Genomic DNA, 17,299 nt, shown 5'->3' with positions numbered 1-17,299 from the left:
TTTCTGAACCACATCCAAGCAGGCACCAGCAATTTTCTGCTCCTGGCTACCAGTCAGACAGCAGCACAATGGGACCTTGATTGGTCCCTGCAGGGGCAGCTGCAGTGTAAATGAGAATGATTTTCTGCTCATGAATAACAGAGAAAGCACAGCCCTATTGCTTGAGAGATGAAATATCTAGAAGGCAGCCTGACCTTTGCCTCCCCAGCTTACTTTGTAGAGGCATTACTAAAAACAAATGTAGTTCTGTACAATATAACAGTAATAATAAAAAAGAGCCAACAACAAATTCCTTTGCTATTTAGCAGGCAAGACTCAAGCAGATGTAAGACCTGTACCCTCCCCAGGGCTTTCTCCTGGGCATGGCCACTGGCCAGCTGGCTACTTCTTGCTTGTTTGCAGAGGAATGAATCACACCCTTGCTTGCCAGCAGGTCCTTGTATTTCTACTGGTTGTCACAGAAATAAATCACTTGTTGCTCCAAAACACAGCTCCTATCCAGCTCGTCGGGAATCCGTAAACTCTTTGCAGCCAAATGTCAAGCCATTGCCTACTGGGTTTCAGACTTGAGGGGTTGTTGTTGCCAGTTTGTTATTTGCATTGGAGCAGTAAATTCCATTTGCAAAAGCCTTCACCATTCAAACTGGTTTGCCTTAGGAGCAAACTAATTGCTGCTGTACGACATCATCCCTGCTGTGACTCACATGCTGCACATTTATGCTGCCTTGGCTGGAGGAGGGAGCGCCAGCTGCCAGCCTTGCACACTAGGGCCATCACCATCAGTCTGCCTAATGTGGGGATCCTTCCCACCTGAACTGCTCATTTGGGACCCGAGCAACTCAAAAGGTTTTCAGGTGAGCTTCACCCACAGTTGATGTATCTGAGAATTTTCTGAGTTGGGAAAAACAGTGCACAGGAGAGTGGATATGACCTCAGTGAGCAGCTAAGAGGTGTGCAGCCTCCTGCCTTGGAGGCTGGGCAGCTGGTCTTGGCTCAGTCACACGATAACCACTGCTCACATGCCAGCAGGCTCCAAATACAAGAGTCTTTGTAAGAGGTGAATAAATGGCAGAGGAGTCAACTTCCCTTTTTTGTCTAAACACAAATTATTCCTAAGACCTGTTTGATATATATATATAAATTATTATTTTTTATTTTGAAGGGACTACTTTATTAATTTTGGAGGTGTTCAAGGCCAGGTTGGATGAATCCGTGGGCAGCCTGGTCTAGTATTAGATATGGAGGTTGGTGGCTCTGCATGTGGCAGGGGGGAGTTGGAGCTTGATGATCCTTGAGGTCCCTTCCAACCCAAGCCATTCTATGATTCTATGTTAAGTTACAGGGCTGTACAGAAGACCCAGTATTCACATCCATGACTGAGGCTTGCAGGTGTCACTGCACATGTCAGTAACACTTATTGCATGCTATTATATTATATATACATAATATATATGTATTATACTATATGCTATTGCAAGCTATTGATAGGTGGATGGTTGGACTGGATGATCTTGAAGGTCTTTTCCAACCTTGGTGACTCTTTGATTCTGTGATTCTGTAATACTAACACGTGCCATCCCAAAAAGATTGTGGCTCATGATTTTCAGAACTGTTAGAAGGAAAGTAATAAAATTGTTTTACATCACTGAAGATGTTGCAACTTGTTGCAAGCAAACTGGCTGCTGAAATACCCACAGTGGCTACAGCAGCAAAAAGAGCTAAAGAATCAGTGTCACATCCACTAATAGAAATAAACCATTCTTATAGATTTCTTACTGTTGTGGGCTAAATGACATTGCAGCAAGGACAAAGAGGGGAAAAGGAAGATAATTTGCTGGTACAATCTCTTCTGATGCTTCCTTGGTTAGCTTACTCAATTGGTACACAATGTAGATTCAAAAAATGAACAGCAAGGTGAAGAGGCTGTGGGGCAGTACAATGATGGTGACTCTAGTGAATCTGTAGTTAGGAGTGTAGTGCAATGCACTCATCTAAAATCTCAGAATTCAACCTATTCTACCATTGTGTCAATGCAAGGCATATAATGATAATGGCAACCTGCAACAAAACATAAAAAAACTGTGTGTGTATCAGTCTTGTGATGGGGTGGGTTAAGGGTACTTGCAGTTATGGCAACCTCATGGCTGCTGCATTTTGGGAGCATACCTTATCAAGGAAACATAGAATAACAGACTGGTTGGGTTGGAAGGGACCTCACAGCCCACCCACCCAACCCCTGCCATGGGCTGGCTGCCCTCCACCAGCTTAGGCTGCCCAGGGCCACAAATTACTATTAAAATACTTTGGGGCTTTTCACTGTCCTGTTTAGTGCATCAGTGTCTACCAATGATCTGGGAAAAAAAAGTGAAAATCCATTGTTGGCAGAGACTGCAACAAATGCAAAAATAAATCATAGTAAATGATTTTCTGGTGAATACTGATAAAGGCAGAGCAAATTGGTCTTATTTAACTATGATCCATTAAAATGCATTTGAATGTGAAGTTTGCACACAGGCTGCTTGTGCTTTCTGAATGACAGATATTGGATGAGGAAAGGCACTTAGAGTTCAGATGAGGCAGGAGAATTACCACAAAACACAGTGTGTGATGGCTGTTGCAATACTACAGTTTCTAACTAGCAGGGTGAAAAGATGACTGTTTTCCAAAATACAAACACTTTGTGACACTCACAAAGCTCTACCAGCCATCCCTGCAGCCCATTGCCTTGACAAAACCATGGGCTTCTCACTGCTTTCCCCTTCTAGCTTTGCCACCCTGCAGAATCTGCAGCTTTGGATCCTCAGTATTTGATGTGAAAGAAAACAGAATTAGAAACTGCACTGTTAACTCCTATTTTGGAAAGCGAAATTCAACACTGGGAAGTTAATGCCTTCCAGGTGATGACTCTAGACCAAGCCTTTCAGAAATCCTTACTGTTTTTTTCTTACGTTCTGCAAGGAGATCGTGCTTCCAGGTTTGCAAATTGACTCATCAGAAGCAGTGTATGAATACTGTTTTCATAAACTAACCCAGCACCAAATTTTACAGATACAGTACTTACAGAATGCTTTTACCTTTGCAAGGGCTTTTTTTCCTTAGCATTCTGACCCGAGCGTTGTCTTGCCTTTCTGGTGTACATCCGGCATTCTCCAGACAGCTTCTCATACATATTCAAATCTAACAAACAAAACTCGGTAATAATTCTAATGTTTTTGCCCTATGATTTCAATAAAGTGAAGAACACTTGATACATTTCATGTCTGAGTTCAGTACCCTTACTACAGAAAACACAACTGAATATGACTTCATAGAGTCATCTGAATAAAGATAAAATGCTACCACCCACGCAACTCAACTAACAGCCAATTAAGATGCTGTCCCATGTTTGTTATTGAAATAAATCTGTGATTTAAATTCAATGGCGAAACATTTACAAGCACTTATTCCATTACTGCATGCTCATTTTTTACAATAAGATGAACTAGATGAAATACAACTAATGGTGCAGTTCCATGATGTTTACTGCCATACATATGCTTTGTATCACGTTCCCTAGTCCTTGCTGTGCCCCTGCATTGAAATGGTGTGACTTCATCTCCCATTTATTGCAGATGGAGCGACAGACAGGGATTTTACTACAGCCAAAACAGCACTCACAGTCAGTAATAATACTTGGGTATTAAAATTCCATGAACTTATCACTCTACCAGACTGCCTGGTGTGGTGTTATATTGCAGAAAAGGTATCGTCATTCATAGCATCACTGAATTGTTTGAGTTGGAAGGGATCCTTAAAGGTCATCCAGCACAACTCCCCTGCACTGAACAGAGACACCCACAGCTCTATCAGGTGTTCAGAACTCCATCCAGCCTGACCTTTAATATCCCCAGGGATGGGATGTCCACTGCCACTCAGGGTAACCTGTGTCAGTTCCTCATTACCCTTAATGTAAAAACTTCTTCCTTATGTCCAATCTAAATTTTCGCTCCTTTAGTTTGAAGCCATTTCCCCTTCTCCTATCACAGCAGACCCTGATAGTCTGTCCCCTCCTTTCTTTAGATACTAAAAGGCTCCATTTTTCAGTTCCCTTTGAGTGACTTAGCTCGACATGATTAAAGTCCTTTCAGTACTTTTGGCACTGCAAGTCCTTTGCTAAAGATAAATCCAGCTGGAACAGTGTCAGAGCATATGTGTAGGACTGTATACATACATGTACATGTACATATATAATCAGCATTGCATGGTGTATCAAAATTATCTGTAAGTACTTTCAGAAAAGTTTGCTACAGGTATAATTGGAAAATATTATAGTAAATAGATTTGTTATTGAGTATGTATATATAAGCTAGCACATATTTATATGTTTCACCTTTGTATTTATTTACTTCAAACAAACAAACAAAAAAGTTCTATTAATGTTTATTTTCTGCATGACGCAGAAAATAATCTTTCACACAGCCACAATTTGCTACAGAGGAACTCTGAAGTGAACTCAGTAATGAGCTTCAGTCTATTCCCATTTTCCTCAGAATTAACTTGTCATTACTTTACTTTTTCCACAAGCAGCACAGAGCTGACTCACCTGATTGGAAAAAATCCAACAAAAGGGAATATTGAATGTTTCTGAAAATTAATGGCTGTATGTCTTATCCACTTTATTTCCAGATGGCAATGTTTTCTTGTGAGTCCTAAGGGAAAATTCTCAATGAATGCATGAATATTTTCTCATTCGATGAAACCATTGCATTCTTCTCTTTGATGAACTGTTCTTCCTCTGGTTGTTTCTGATGGGATCTGCTGCAATTCCAAGGCAACTATGAATTATTTTTCATGCTGGAAATTGTGACAGATTGTCTTTCATTTTAAAATATTTTTTAATAATTTGAAAAATCATACACATGTCTTAATTTCTACTGAGTGGTCACAGGTTGGAGATGGCATTGTAAATCAGTTCAATAAATACTTCCACGTTAAAACTGCCATCTCTGTGAGATAGTAACTGATCTTTGGCTTCTCACCTTACACTGTGCAGTATGAGAATCATAGAATCATACAATCACAAGGTTGGAAAGGACCTACAAGATCATCTAGTCCAACTATCTCCTCATCACCATTGCCACCACAAGCACTAAACCATATCACGCAGCACATCATTCAGACGGCTCTTGAACGCTGCCAGGAACAGTGACTCCACCACCTCTCTGGGCAGCCTGACCACTCTCTGAGAGAAAAAGTTCCTCTTTATGTCTAATCTAAACCTCCTCTGATACAACTTGTCGCTATTACCCCGTCTCCCCTGAGCCTCCTCTTCTCCAGACTGAACAATCCCAGCTCCCTCAGCCGCTCCTCATAAGCCCTGTGCTCCAGACCCCTCACCAGTTCTGTTGCCCTTCTCTGGACACGTTCCAGGGCCTCAACATCTCTCCTGTAGTGAGGGTCCCAAAACTGAACACAGCACTCGAGGTCCAGCCTCACCAGTGCTGAGTACAGGGGATGATCACCTCCCTGCTCCTGCTGGCCACACTATTTCTAATGCAGGCCAGGATGCCGTTGGCCCTCTTGGCCACCTGGGCACACTGTTGGCTTGTGTTCAGCCGAGCATCAACCAACACCCCCAGGTCCTTCTCTTCTCCACACTCATCCAGCCACTCATCCCCAAGCCTGTAACGCTGCATGGGGTTGTTGTGGCCAAAGTGCAGGACCTGACTGAGCAGCGTCCCAGACTTCCAGATCAGGGCATAAAAAGCCCAGAGGATAACTGATCTGGCTGTTAAAGGCAGATGTAAAGAAGGCATTGAGGACCTCAGCCCTCTCCTTGTCCTCAGTGACCACATTCCCTGCTGCATCAAGTATAGGATGAGAATTATCTTTGGTTCTTCTTTTGCCATTGATATATTTATAAAAGGATTTTTTATTGTCTTTTACTGCAGAGGCCAACCTGAGATCAAGTTGGGCTTTTGCCTTCCTAACTTCCTCCCTGCATACCTTACCTACTTCTCTGTAATCTCCCCAAGTAGCCTGTCCCTTCTTCCAGAGGGTGTAGACTCTCTTTTTCTCCCTGAGTCTTGACAGTAAGTCCCTGCTTATCCACACCAGTTGTCATCCCCTGCAGCTCGCAAGAAGAAGAAGAGTTAATTGTTTACTAAAGACCTGTGAAATAAATGCAGAGAACCTCTGAGCATCTCAGGAAAAGGCTGTGCACCAGAGAGCAGTGGGCATGGAACAGGCTGACCAGGGCAGTAGGCAGGGCCCTTAGTGCTGGAGTTTAAGGAGCGTTTGGACACTGCTTTCAGACACAGGGTTTGGCTTTGGGTGGTCCTGTGCGGAGTCAGGGATTGGACTCTGTGTGGGTTCCTTCCAGCTCGTGGACATTCTGTGATTCTATGATATTTATTTAATCAGTTATTTTAAAAAGTCTATTGATACTGACTGCACTGGAACACAGATAAAATGCTGAGATCTAGATACAGGCATTTTTTTCCTTTCTCTTGAAGAAAAGTGCAGCTTCTCTGTCTTCGCTGTGAGGTGTCAACACACCTGGAATCCCTCAAGTGAGTGTTTGGTGCTTGACCTGGCACTGAAGATGTTCAGAAATTTCCCACTGGAAGTCTTCATTGGCTTGCCAGAAATAGGGAGCAATTCTGAAACCTTTTTATCATGTACCTGTTGATGTTCACATCACTCTTTAAAAAGGATTATCGAATCTTTAGAGAGTGAATTATGGTGTCGTCACTAAAGGATTCATTAATTCTGGAAAACATCCACCATCTATGGAGTTCAGCAAATGAACTGGAAAAAAAAAAAAAAAAAAAAAAAAAAAGATGTTACAGCAAAAATAAAGATGATATTATTATTAATGCAATTCCCACAAGATAGATAACATGAATAATGACTCTTAGGGACTGGCAATAGATTTTTCTTTCATAACAATGCTGAAAGATTAGCTCAGTGAATAGCAAGAGCAAGGAATGCTATAAAAATATACACAAACTCAAGCTTGAGACCTTAATTCTGTGATTATTTCTGCAGAAGCCTGGCCTGATGTATGAAGATGCTGACAGACTTAGGGAATTTGGGCACAGACCACTAGGATGGCCAGTGCTGGAGCACTTGCCCTGTGAGGAGATGAGGGAGCTGGGCTGACTGAGCCAGGATGAGGGACATCATCAGGGGATCTACCAGCATCCTGCCCCTGCCTGTGAGGCAGGCACTGAGGAGCTGCAGTAGTGCACAGCAGGAGAGTAACAGGCAGGAGCCATAAATTAAAGAAATGTCCAGCTGTAAGGAAAGAAATATCACTGAGGATGGTCGGACATGGGATCAGACTCAGAGAGCCTGTGCAGTCTTCATCCTAGGGGGGTTCAAAGCCCTGAGCAGCTGTCCTAACACCAGACTCAGCTCAGCCAGCTCAAAGCAGGAGGTTAGCCCTGAGGTAACAGAGTTCCATCCCACTGTGAACAATTCTGTGATCCTAACACTTTCTGTGTATTGGCTCACTGGAATTCTAGTGGAAATTACCACTGCAAAGGTGTTTTATTATCACCCCTTTAAATATGCCTGTAATATCTGTACACTGAAACTTTCCAGTTCACATTCATATATACAGATGATAAAAATCTGGAGACAAGAATAAAACCACCTGGGCAAAAAAGCAAGATGTTATTTACTGTGCAAGACTAAATCCTATTGCTGCCTTTCCCTTAGCATAAGGATAGTTTTGTACGTGAAGAAGTGCAACGCCCTGGAAGAGGAATAATGACTATGAGCAACAATTCCTGACTCCTGCAAATGGCATGACAGTCTGACACACGTCTGTCTGATCTCTGCTGTCAACGCACTCCCATTCATACTCATCTATTCCAAAGATCACATTACTCCTTCACTGTGAGCATCTCCATTCGTGCAGGCACTCGTCCAGAATTATGCTGAGAACATATTGCAGAAGCCCTCCATTTCAGAGCTAAAAAAACATGTGCTAATCCAGACAGACACTTCCAAGCAGAGAACACATGAATGAAGGTTAAACTGCTCCATACGCGGCAGAAAATCCATGTAGTCCTAATCCTTCTGCAACCGTATGGATAGGGTGAAAAGCTTCAGGCCATCAGAATAATGGTGCTTCCCCTCTTGCTCACAGCAAGAGCATATTGCTCTCCGTAGGCAGTTCAGACTGTGAGGAAAAATGCTTATTTATTTTATCACAAAATGGTTATGAATGTTATTAAAATAGCTCAGTAATGAGCTTGAACTGACTGCATACATTACATTTTCACATTCGTTATGAAAATTAATGTCAGCTCAAATATATGCATATATTTTAAATGCAGAACTTTTCCAAGTGAAAAGTACACTGAAAAGAAAGTTAAAGATAAAATATTCTCCTATATACCCACAGAAAAAAAGTCCTATCTGAATTGCTGACTCGAATTACTGAGACAAAGAGCCGCAGACCCCAGCACAACTTAATCATTAGTTTGATCTGCTTTTCCCTCTGAAGTGGAAGGGCACATCCCCAGTATTTTTCAACTCAGTGTGGAGATGCAGTGCATTGCTGAAGGTAGAGGGATTGAGCAGAAATGACTCCACAGAGTCACGTAAGATTAACTGCACTATTGCCAGATGAATTTATTCTTATCAAATTATTTATATAGATTTTAGAAGTGCTCAAAAAAGCATAAAAAATGATGGTGTACTTGGTATTCTGTAGTTGTTGCCTTCCTCATCCTTCTAGTTTTGGGCAGGCAGAAAAAAGAAAAAAAAGAAAATCTTTCCTGAGAGCAAGATAAAACGTTTTTATACAGATGGTTTTGTTCAAACTAACAGAGCAAGAGCTGAAACCTAAATAGAAAAAGAACAGCAGAGATTCCACTTCTGAGATGAACCACCTTCCCGTGATTGAGCAATTGAACACATCTAACTTGTACTTTCCCTGCATGGGTCTGTCATCTTTTTTAATGCCATTAAACCTTGGTGTCAAAATGCATACTAAGAAAGTGGCTGCTATTCAGAAGGAGATAATAAAAATGAGGTTTATTAATGAACTGTACGGGCAGCCTCACTCCAGAAATAATGAAGCTCATAAACTGAGTTTTGCCACTTACATCCACATCCTAAATCAACCAAGCACTTAAATGTACCCAGCTCTGATCAGAAGCAACTTACCAGGCAGCAAAAGTACCAGTCAGACCTTAATAAAAGTTTTTTACACATTCAATATATTACATTAGTCCACATATAAATAGAATAACAAAATTTCTAAGGATGACTCTTTGCATTTTCCTTCAGAAGCACTGAATATCTAGGGAGCAGAACAATGGACTTTTGGCTTCCCATAAGTTCATAGAAGTCCCATACAAGGTCTCTATAACTTATTTGCTCAAAGGATCATATTCAGATAATACGTGGGAAAGGATGTTGTGCATGGTGGAAATATACAGTAGGTAACAAAGCTGTGGTTACAGGTCGTAAATAATCTCATAGGTCCCCAGAGCCTGTCAAAAGCAATTGCTTCTGGATTGCTAGAGCTTCCCAGCCTGCTTGCTTTATGCATAAAACCAAAAAAACCAAAAGAGTATCTTCTGTGTCAGTAGGTTTCCACTAGTATTCTTAGCCACTGATTTCTGCTATCATGTTAGAACATAATTTCAGTTATTGGCATTGAAGAAGAATTAAGGAGATAAGGAGGTAGTATTTGAAGCAATCATTTGGGAGGACAAACTGAAACAACAAAAAATTCTGTAGCTTTTCACAACATTCAGTTATTAGGAGTAAATTATGCCATTCTGGAACTGACTCTAACATACATACAATAAATACACTGTGTTCAATATTTAAAATGTAAGTGAATATACACATGTTCAGTGACCAATTTTGATTTGCTGTATAATGAGCGACCTCTCGCTCAGCTGAGAAACCGTTTTGATGAATACCTAACTGCATTGTAAAAACGCTCGGGTTTGGGCAAAAATAGAAACATTCTTGCAGTATAATTCACAGAAAAAAATTGTAAGATTGAGGTAGATGAAGTAATGCACTGTAAAACTTGTTCAAAGAAACCCAGCTCAGATAACCAGCGAGATGTTAAAATGAGAGATTTACTTTTTGCCTTTCCATTCTAGTAATCTCCATGAAAGAAATCATCTTCCTGTTTTAAACACATTGCTCTATACTTAATGAGAATTAATATAATGGAATGAGAATTATATTCACAATCTCAAGGTAAACATTTTATCTTTGCATCAGCTAGCACAATTTTCTCACAATCTCCTAGTCCTAAATAGTCTATTTATTTTCTGCACAAATAATCTTTCCAAAATATCATCTCATTTGTTACAAAATGAATTATTATTCAAGACTGACTGCTGTAGCAGCTGAGGCTTAATTTGTAGAACTTATTATTTCAGGATTTTGTGCTGTTGGAGATGTCTTTTATTTCCATTCAAACAACACTACTAGGAACTATTAAATTCTGAACTTCTGAAATGTTTAAAATCATGAGGATCACGACGACCCACTGAGCCAGTGGAATATTTCTTTCCTGCTGCCTTTCAGTGCAAACTCTTAACCCAACAGCTAAGCTGCTGGGCTGGCTGTAGCCTCCTCTGGTGGCCTCTTCTTCACGTGATTCTCAGATATCAGATGATACCAGCCATAGGTTGTGTCATTTCTCACTCAGGAGCTGGTGCCTCAGGTTGCCACATGTTTATTAGCTGCATCATCTGTGTGAGCTACATAACTCTTGGCTGAACTCAGCGTTAATGCGCATGAGGGAAAGTTCATGCCAGTGTGGAATTTGACCCAATTTCTATATGCCTCCATTTATAAATTGCAAAAATAGCAACAATGGCATCTATCCCATAAGTAAATGGAAATGCTTTAAATAAAACCTATTTAAAACCTTTAAATAGGTTTTCAGTTCCAATCTGGGTGTATAAGCAAATCCATGAAAAAGATGAAATAAAATCCTACCAATTTTGTTTTAATCATATAATTTTAAATTCTATAATGTTTAGATGTGACTCCCCAAGCTCCAGACAATTTAACCAGTGGTAAAGGAGAGAGTGAGATCAAACTTTCTCTGTGAAAAGTTTACCCAATTCTAGTGACATTATCATGAACGTTAATGACGAGTGCTCACCCAGGCTTTGCTCTTTAAAACTCTCTAGAGTCTATCCATCTTTTAATGGAACTCAAAAGTAAAAAGGAATAACAATACTTTTTAAAGCATAAAATATAAGTTTACTCTTGAAAATTATTTCCAATTTATCCAATATATTAAAAACCCAGTTCTGATTTCCTCAGTATAGTGCAAGAGAAGAGAACAAATTCCTGCAATGTTTCTTAATTGAGTAAATTCATCCTTTATTGGAGAGCCAGTAACACTTTCTGCACCTTATGAAACCTGTGGTGTCTTCATTTCTGGATTACATGAAGGATCTCACCAGCTCTCAAGAAGATTGTGTTTCTAACCTCTTTTTACAAGCTGAGCCAAACATTTTTTCCATGTATCAGAAGCAAAATGCTTCCACTGAGATAAGATCAGCTTTGCATGAGAAGTTTCCACTCATACATGAGCTAGTAGAGGATGATTTATGAACCACTGCAAAAGTTATTAAAAATTAATTCTGTTTAGACTAGTTTCATTTATTTTCTGCATGCAGGTTTGATTGCGCTCTTAGTAAAATGGCCATTTTTGCTATTCTTCCACTTGATGAATGGAGATAATCTGGCACAATTTTCACATCCAGTTGTATCATCCACTTTGTGTATGCTCCATCCCTGGAGGCATTCAAGACCAGACTGGTGCAGGCCATGGGCAGCCTGATCTGGTGGGTGGCAGCCCTGCCCATGGCAGGTGGTTGGAATTAGATGACCATTAAGGACCCCTTCAACCTAAGCCATTCTATGATTCTATGCACATCCATCTCAATTGCAGTCATCAGTCACATCTTGGCCAAGCCCAGCCTGCAGCTCAGCAAGGTGCTGGCAGACAAATGAGCAGTCCCCAGGCTACGATATCCTCCAGGCATGGAGGGTGCTTTCGGTGATTGCTGGGCCATGGAGGTTGGTGTCCAAGCTGCTGCTTGTTCACACTGCAGTATGACCACTGAGTGCATAGACTCAGTCTTGGCAACTCTCATAAACACATAAACAATAAAGATTTAACCACCAGGCTGCAGTAGATCCCAGAGTCCACCTGAGAAACCTCCATCATGTACACAGTGCCCTGACACTATTTTAGAGTCCAAAGCTATTTAAATACAAGGAAGCAATCACTTTGCTCCTGTCCAAAATGATGAGCCTTCAGTTGGAAAATTACCCTACTGATTGTGTGGCAGAGGCATCTTGCCTCTTTCCCTGGCATACGATGGCTGACCACATGCGAGCTGCTGGCAGAATGCAGATTGGCTATGCATCAAGCAGGTGCACGATGTGAAGAGAATGGAAAAACAAGTGATGCTGCCTACAAAAATAGCCACAGCTTTAGTATGTCTAGTGCAGACTCAGAAGTGAGCTGCACATTGTGCAGCAATGATTTTAAGGTCGTGGTAACAGGTTTATGAGTGTGTGCTTCACAGACACGCTCTGGGCAATAGGTCACAGCAGTTCTATGAACAAAGGAACCAGTAAGAAAAACAACACAGAGAAACAACCTATCGTACAACACAGAATTATAGAATTATATAATAATTTAGGTTGAAAAAGGCCTGTAAGATCATCAATTCCAGCCATAATGCTGTAAAGCAGACATAACATAAGGGTTCTGTGTTCATTTCCTTCAGATTACAGTGAAATGTAAAGATATGGCTCAGTTTCATGGGAATTGTGGCTGGCTGGACCTGTACCAGCTGCCTGATGTGTTTACTTAAGAGTAATGTGGTCTAGGTTCACTTCTTAGATACTCTTTTCCCATTACTGCTTTACATGCATACCAGAGGAGCACTGTGCTGCATCACCAAGAAAGGATATGGAGACTGTCAAAAAAAAAAAAAAAAAAAGGAAAAAAAAAGTGCAGCAAACATATTGAAAGTCATTCTTTGCCCATGTTGACCTCAAATGCCTAGGCAAAGCAGATTAAATTATGAGGCATAGAACCACAGAATCACAGAATGGTTGAGTTGGAAAGAAGCTCAAAGTCCACCCAGCTCCAACCCCAACTCTTGCTGTTGGCTGGTTGCCCCCCAACAGGTCAGGCCAACAGGGACCATCCAACCCAGCCTTGAGCAACTCCATGGAAGGATCTCCCACAGCTTCTGTCCACAGTTATGTGTGAAAATGTTCAAGATATGCAAGGCCACTTGCAAGAGTGTTAAGTCTGTGTCATCTTCCTGCAGGATGTCACAGGCTATCACTGCCAATATAGTGCAAGAATTACTTCTGCTGCCTTGGTTTCAGTACCAAGTAAATTTGGTTTATGCAGGGCATATGGAAATGGCCATCAATCTCTTCACTAGGAAGACAGGGCTGGGTGTCCTCAATGAGGTGTAAAGCAGGCATTCTCTCTGTCACAGGGTCGGACTACAAGACTAAATAGCCCAGTCTAGTGCTCAGCCCTCACATTCATGGAATACTTGACTCTAACTTTGAGGGCCAGAGGAGGTTGGCTACAGCTGTATCCTGGGCTGAGGGAGTTGGGGAGACAGGGAAAGCAGGTCAAGTGATAGCATCAGGAGAAGTTCTCTCTCGGCTCATCTCCCATTCTTCTGTGTTCAGAATTGTAGCATGCTCAACTGGATCTTTCCAGCCCAGAGCAACAAATCTAATTTATAATGTTCTTAATTGCCTTTCCTTTTCTTCTTCCCTAGCTGACAGATGGGCCTGTACCATCAGAAATGCTTTGAGCTGTGCTTGCAAGAATGATAATAGAGCCAACACAACGTTTCAAGCTCCTGATCTCTGCAAAGAAAGTTTAATAAACAGCATTTACTCTTTCTTTATTTATACTTTCAGCTCTGACTGGTGCTCAGAAAAATTTCTGTTGCATTTTGTTTGATTTTTTATATGGAATTCTGAATTTTTTTTTTAATTGCCATGAAGAACAGCTCTCGTGAACAAGCTAAGCTTTCTGCTAAGGATGTAGGAAAGTGAACAATGCTGTGGGACAATGCATGACAAAACACATGACAAAACAGGGTTTTCCAACAGATAGGGATAAAAGAAGATGACTTCTGTCATGTTACCCTTGTAGAAGGATAAGATGGATGGGATTGACTTCAAGCAATTTTCATGTGAACAATTTTGAAAATATTCTACCAGTCCTGATACGGAGCAATCAGGCTTAGTAATCCTTTTGGATAGTAAGTATCATTGCATTCTAATTACTATCAAGTTATGCAATAATTATATATTTTGAGGTAATTTCAATATTGCATAATCATGTCCTTCTCAAACTTCATTCTGTAAAAGTTACAAATCAGTTTCTCCTTCACAATCCTTAAATCTAAAGTGTGCACAAAGAAAAACAATACACAAATCCACAAAAAGTTTGGCTTCTTTTTGCAGAAGAGGACTCAAGGAACTTGCTATTTCCATCGGAGTGGCTTAGATTTGGGCATTACTTGCTCTTCTGCCAAGAGATCTGATGAGTTGACTGTCACAGCAGATAGCGCAGAGTGCTATGGTAGGCCCCAGAGAAGGCTGAGAGGAATGAGTTCAAGCAGTGTGTAGCTAAATAAATTCTGATACAATTTTTGTTTGGGACAAAAACACCACACACATACATGAACCATAAACCAACAGGCTGGATGTACTTCAGCCTTCTCACCAAGCAGCTGGCTGCTGCAGTGTGTAAGGAGATGTGACTAGCCAGATGTGGCTCTGGGCACACTGCCAAGGAAGAGTAGGGTGCCACATCCCCATGGCGAGTGACATGGCACCGTCTCCTCCACGGAGATCTCCTGACAAGTGAGTCGGTCCCACAGGGACCTACTGGCTTCCAAAGAGGGCATGAAAAACCAGCCTGCTTTTAGAGCTACTGGCATTTAACAAGCTCTGCATTATTGAATTCTGTATCTTATTTAATGCTTATTTAATGCATTCTGTTAATTATATAAATGCCACGGCTTTTGATGTCTCCATTCTGTATGTGGCAATCTGCAAGTGCTTGTATGGATCAGACAAGACAGAGTTCAATCTGCATCACTAGAAATGGAAGAATCAAATCCAAAGTTCACACCCAGATCTGCTATTAAGAAATGTCAGGGCATTTCATATGTGAGTGGGATTTCTTTTTAACCACCTATCACCTCTAGACTGAAATTGTGCACAACAGAAGTTTTCTTCTTCATTCACAAAGCCAACAATTAAATTCTGCCTCTCTGTTTTTCAGTACTTGAGCCCTTTTCATTCCAGTTTGTAATGTCTGAACTTCCATGAAAAGACAGACAAGATATAGCAAAAATAAAATAAAATAAAATAAAATAAAATGCTGAAGAAGTCATAAGTGAAAGAGGTTCTGTATATGCTGATCTTAGTGCTATAGTTTCACTCCTATGGTTTGCACAATCTACTTGGCATTTTGCCTTAGGCTTATCTCAGATTGCACTTTTCTTGTGCTAATAAATGTTCTTTCTTCCTACTGGAGTATTTAAGTGTTTTCCACTTGCTACAGGACAGTAAACATTGACTTAAAACCACCTCTCCCTGCTAGTTAGTCATTTACAACATGATTGCACTAGTGTTACTGTACTAAAAGGGAGTTGAATTCCACGCAGTGAGATGTAAGCAATACTGTCCAAGTCTAACTCTAATAGTACACAACTTTTTCTTCCATTCTAATGCATAGGAAGCTATCAGTGTTATTATCAGTTTTTATGCAGTAGTAATTCCCACCATGTTACTCTGACCAAATCATCTCATTAATTTTTCTTTCTAACTTCTTAAGAGAAGTGCTCAGAGTGTCTTCTGTAACACAACATTTCCATGTTCCATGAGGACCAATGCATGCGTAAGCACCTGCAGTGGCTCAAGTTATTTGCCTCACACAGCATCACACATAGGAAGAAATATCTCAGCTGTCCTGATGTTTATGTCCTCTGATAACTCTTCTCTGTGGCAGAGAAGGACATATCATAAAATCATGGAACATTAGGTTGGAAAAGAGCTTCAAGATCATCACAGTCTACCATCAACCTGACCTACTGAGTCCCATTTGGGGCCCAACACTGAGCACAGTACTCGAGGTGCAGCCTCACCAGTGCTGAGTACAGGGGGATGATCACCTCCCTGCTCCTGCTGGCCACACTATTTCTAATGTAGGCCAGGATGCTGTTGGCCCTCTTGGCCACCTGGGCACAGTGCCGGCTCATGTTCAGCTGAGCATCAACCAACACCCCCAGGTCCTTCTCTTCTCCGCACTCATCCAGCCACTCATCCCCAAGCCTATAATGCTGCATGGGGTTGTTGTGGCCAAAGTGCAGGACCCGGCACTTGGCCTTGTTGAACCTCATTGCATTCAGCTCAGCCCAGCGATCCAGCTTATCTGGATCCCTTGGAAGGGCCTCCCTCCCCTCAGGCAGATTGACACTATATCCCAATTTGTTACAGAGGGTGTACTCATTAACAGACCTTCCCTCATCTACCAGTCTGGTCACCCAGTCATAGAAGGAGATGAGGTTGGTCAAGCACAACCTGCCTTTCATCAATCTGTGCTGACTGGGTCTGATCCTCTGGATGCCATGCACATGCCGTGTGAAGTTTCTGCTCCTTGTTATTTTCTCTAATCTCTCTGTCTATAACTTTACCAGTATCGTAGGCTTTAATTGTTTAGCGTCGGTAACATCACATCAGTTATTGTGGGCACAGCATGCTTCACTGTCAGAACTGCGCATGATCTTCATGCATCTCTTCATATAGGTGCCAAGACTTTGGCACGGGCCTGTTCTATTCCTTGCCAACAGTTCGTAATGTAGTTCAGGCATGTCCATATTGCAGTTCTGCCCCAACTATTGGTGCAGGTGTTAACCCCCGTGGCTTAAAGCCATTACAAATCTGGCAGACGGATTTTACATTGGAACGCCGTATGGCCCCTCACCCATGGCTCACCGTTACTGTAGACACAGCTTCTTCTATGATATCAGTCACTCAACATACAGAGTGCAATTCGACCGCAGCACAGAGTCATTGGGCCACTGCAATAGCCGCAATGGGGTTGCCCAGCCAGATAAAAACAGATAATGGGTCTTGCTTCATCTCAAAATCGACCCAGGAATGGCTAACAGCTTGGGGAATATCTCATTCCACAGGAATCCCTGGCAACTCTCAGGGACAAGCAATTGTAGAACGTACCAATTGCCTCCTC

Source organism: Lagopus leucura, unplaced genomic scaffold, assembly GCF_019238085.1.
Source record: "Lagopus leucura isolate 7727_CA_CO unplaced genomic scaffold, USGS_WTPT01 Super-Scaffold_73, whole genome shotgun sequence".
NCBI classification, from domain to species: Eukaryota; Metazoa; Chordata; class Aves; order Galliformes; family Phasianidae; genus Lagopus; species Lagopus leucura.
This window is presented reverse-complemented; position numbering follows the sequence as displayed.